Consider the following 4,250-nt stretch of genomic DNA (forward strand, 5'->3'; position numbering starts at 1 on the left):
CCCCTCAAAAATAAATAAAAAAACATTAGTAAAAAACATTAATAGGGTCACCTGGGTGGCTCAGTCAGTTGAGCATCTGACTTGGGCTCAGGTCATGATCTTGCAGTTTGTGAGTTCAAGCCCATCGTGGGGCTCTGTGCTGACAGCTCAGAGCCTGGAGCCTGCTTCAGATTCTGTGTTTTCCTCTCTCTGCCCCTCCCCCGCTCATGCTCTGTCTCTGTCTCTTTCTTAAAGATAAATAAACATTTAAAAAATTTTTAATGTTTTTAAATGTCATGTTTTTATGAGGTTTCCATTGGGTGCCATTTAGTCTTCAACATGACGTTGGAAGTTTTTTGGGCTGAGTTAAGAAGAGCTTTAAAGCAATCTTGCAGGAGGTGTAGGCCTTCTATCCTGAGTGACTTTGGAGAAGGTTTTCACTAAAGAGAAATTAGGAGCTTTGGTTTCTTCAGAATGATTTGAGAATGCAGGTACTATGTTAAGAAAATGAAGAATCCATGGGAAAGTTTCCTCCAGCATTACAATAAACAGTAGCCCAATCTTTTCCCCACAGACCTCTTTCCTCTTGTTAATTAGTTACAAACACACCATAAACAAAGAGCTCATAATTGGCTTTTAGACAGGAAATAGTGAGTTTTATTTGAAGATTTGAAGGTTTTTTTGAAAATTTTACTTCAGGGGCGCCTGGGTGGCGCTGTCGGTTAAGCGTCCGGCTTCAGCCAGGTCACGATCTCGCGGTCTGTGAGTTCGAGCCCCGCGTCAGGCTCTGGGCTGATGGCTCAGAGCCTGGAGCCTGTTTCTGATTCTGTGTCTCCCTCTCTCTCTGCCCCTCCCCCGTTCATGCTCTGTCTCTCTCTGTCCCAAAAATAAATAAAAACGTTGAAAATTTTACTTCATAAGACAAAATTGAAATAATGTTCCTTTCCTATCAAACTCTACCTCCCCAACCGGCCCTGCCCCACTGAACATAGACAAGGAAGCAAGGAATGGGAAGGTTTGGCCTAGTGACGGGGTGAGGATAAAGCCCTCAGAGGGTTCCAGAGTTAGCCCTGAACTCTTTTTCCATCTCATGCTATTGAGGTTCCAGGAAAAGGGAGTTGTGGAAGATAGATTCCCTGTCCTGTTGGGGGCTGAGGCAGGTGTTTTGGTGCGAGATTCCCAGTTGTGGCCCAAAGCATTTTGTTGAAAACTCCCAAGTATCCTCGTACTCCTTGACTCCAAAGTTATTCTGGTCATGCTGACACCACCAGTTTTGAGGCAGTATTTGTATTGACGGCCCATTCTTAGTAGAGGTTTCAGGCCAACTTAGGAGTTTTATCTACTCTAAGGAAAATCCCTTATCATACATCTTTCTGCTTATATTTAAAGGCAGATTTAAATTTTAATTTAAAAACAATTATGTGGGTTTTTAAAAATTATCTTGTAACACAAATCTAGGAGCTTCTAAAAGACTTCTAAAAACTTCTAAAAGACCGCTTTCATATTTAAGTTCACCTGTATTCCTATTCACAGCACACTTCTTCCATCAGCACATCAAAGCCTGGTGTAAGCACAGCATGTCATGAGAATTCAGTTGCTTTCCTGCTTCCCTGTGAAGAAAACAAGAATATAGATACCCTCAATTGTTACAGGAGGAGGAAATCATCCATTAAGCATCACATGAGGGTTCATCTGTTGATTTTGTGATTATTAAGAAAAATGTAGTTTCATTTTCCTAATCAGATGTCAAACACAACATACGTAACACGCAGTCTTTTATTAAGTACAAAGCCTGAATGCAGAAGGATTTAGTTTCTTATTTCTAGTTAACTTTATTCAGCTTAAGTAAACTTTTCACAGTATAATTTAAAAACAAATCAACAAGATCACTCGGGATTGATGCACTCACTGAACCAAAACATTAACATTTACTGTATTCTGTGGAGATTAGCATTTTGTTTCACTTAGGCTTGAATTCAGTTTCTTAGATATTTACAGTAATTTCTACCCTAGATAAAACCATCTGGAATGTGAAGATTTTACTTCCCTTCATTTGTGACAACAAGCTCAAGATAAGGACAGAGAACATCTCAAATGGCACTTCAAAGGCTTAGATAAGCAAGGCTTTTTCAAAGGCGCTTTTTTTTTTTTAATGTTTGTTTATTTTAGAGAGAGAGAGCATACGAGCCTACATGATCAGGGGAGGGTCAGAGAGAGAGGGAGACACCGTGAGATCATGACCTGAGCTGAAGTCAGAGACTCACCTGACTGAGCCCTATAAAAAACTTTTTCTAGAATCTTACTGCATCTGTTGATTTTCTAGTGCACTATATTGGAGCATGGCAAATAAGGAAAAATGGCCCATTTTAATGATGAAAGTAAATCCAGTTAAGGAGACTAGGGGAAAATAATTTGTTTTTGTTCATCTTTGTTTCCAGAAATAAATCAAAATTAATGATTAATCTTGCAATTACTTAGTCTTAATTTCATTAAGATTAGCCTCCAGAGGGAGCTCTCCTCTTTCGCTTCCTGCATTACTGTTCTCATCTGTTTCTTCATTTTAACTCAAAACAAATGAAAATATATTCTTCAGCTTTTTAGAATAACATTATGAAATTTAGGTGCCAAAACAATTCATTTTAATGATGAAAATTCTCAACAAACAAGAAGGGGCCACCCTTTTATTAGAGAAAGGCTATCCAACAAAAAAACCCAGTGAGAATATAATCTGTAATGGAAAACTTTAATGGGGAAAAAAGCCATACTTAATGGAGACATATGCTCTTTAAGGTTCTGAGCTAGACAAAGGATATCTGTTATTAATTATATTGTGTAACAGAGAGCTGGCCAAAACCACAAGAAGAGAAAAAAAAATACAAATTAGGATTAGAAGACACCAAATTGTGATTATTTCAGAGTTATATGGTCATTAGCATAGAAGACCATAGGGAATCAACAAACTATTACAACTTTGAATAGAGTTGTCAAAATGCTGGATCCAAATCAGCATTCAAAAATCAATAGCTTTTCTATGTACCCTCAGTAACCACTTAACAAAGTATAACGAGAAATAAATCATTTAAAAAGCAATGAAAATGAATCACTATGTAGGAATTAATACATCCCATAAGACTTAACAGAGAAATTTTTAAGTCTTTAGTAAGGATTCTGGATTCCTTTAGTAAGGAATCAAAAGTACAGATTTCTAGTTATAAAATAAATAAGTCTTGGGGACCTACAGTGTGGTAACTATAGTTAATAATATTGTATTGCATATTTGAAAGTTGCTAGGATATTAGATTTTTAAAGTTCTTTTTTTTTTTTTTTTAATTTTTTTTTTCAACGTTTTTATTTATTTTTGGGACAGAGAGAGACAGAGCATGAACGGGGGAGGGGCAGAGAGAGAGGGAGACACAGAATCGGAAACAGGCTCCAGGCTCTGAGCCATCAGCCCAGAGCCCGACGCGGGGCTCGAACTCACGGAGCGCGAGATCGTGACCTGGCTGAAGTCGGACGCTTAACCGACTGCGCCACCCAGGCGCCCCTAGATTTTTAAAGTTCTAATCACACACACAAAAATCTTTGTAACGATGTATGGACTTACTGTGATCAATTTGTAATGTACACAAATATGGAATTATTATGTTCTGCATCTAAAACTAATATAATGTTATATGTCAGTTATACCTCAATTTAAAAAAAGATTCTAAATACAGATGAACAAAGGGGAGAGATACACCATATTTTAAGATTATATTGACCTATTTTCCTTTATTTATAGTCAATGTAATGTTATGCAAAATCCCAGGAGGATTTTGAGTGGACCTTCACAAACTGATTCTGCATTTAGGCAGAAAACTGAAAACCCACAAATAGCTAAGACAATTTCATTAAAAAACGATAATGGAGGGAAGGAATTTCATCCTATCAGATACTAACCATGTTTGCAAGCTACAGTAATTTTTTAGTATAGTACTAATAACAAACTAAAAAGGTCAGTGAACAAGGGAGCCTGGGTGGCGCAGTTGGTTAAGCGTCCAACTTCAGCCAGGTCACGATCTCGCGGTCCGTGAGTTCGAGCCCCGCGTCAGGCTCTGGGCTGATGGCTCGGAGCCTGGAGCCTGTTTCCGATTCTGTGTCTCCCTCTCTCTCTGCCCCTCCCCCGTTCATGCTCTGTCTCTCTGTCCCAAAAATAAATAAACGTTGAAAAAAAAATTTTTTTTTAATAAATACATAAATAAAAAGGTCAGTGAACAGAGAAAGAAGAACCC

At 38.1% G+C, this 4,250-nt stretch overlaps 1 protein-coding gene and 1 long non-coding RNA gene across 3 annotated transcripts in view; both read left to right on the top strand.

The window, feature by feature from the left end:
* The window catches only part of NT5DC1 (5'-nucleotidase domain containing 1), a 141,089-nt gene that overhangs the window by 125,698 nt on the left and 11,141 nt on the right, over positions 1–4,250 (top strand). The gene's annotated exons all lie outside the window — the stretch shown is intronic.
* Positions 3,531–4,250, top strand: part of LOC121029937 (uncharacterized) — a 1,565-nt gene continuing 845 nt past the window's right edge. The window contains exon 1 of the long non-coding RNA XR_005789990.1: positions 3,531–3,973. This is a non-coding gene — a long non-coding RNA (uncharacterized LOC121029937). The remainder of the gene's footprint in view (positions 3,974–4,250) is intronic.

This window comes from Herpailurus yagouaroundi, unplaced genomic scaffold, assembly GCF_014898765.1.
Source record: "Herpailurus yagouaroundi ecotype Mexico unplaced genomic scaffold, PumYag 139, whole genome shotgun sequence".
Classification (NCBI taxonomy): domain Eukaryota; kingdom Metazoa; phylum Chordata; class Mammalia; order Carnivora; family Felidae; genus Herpailurus; species Herpailurus yagouaroundi.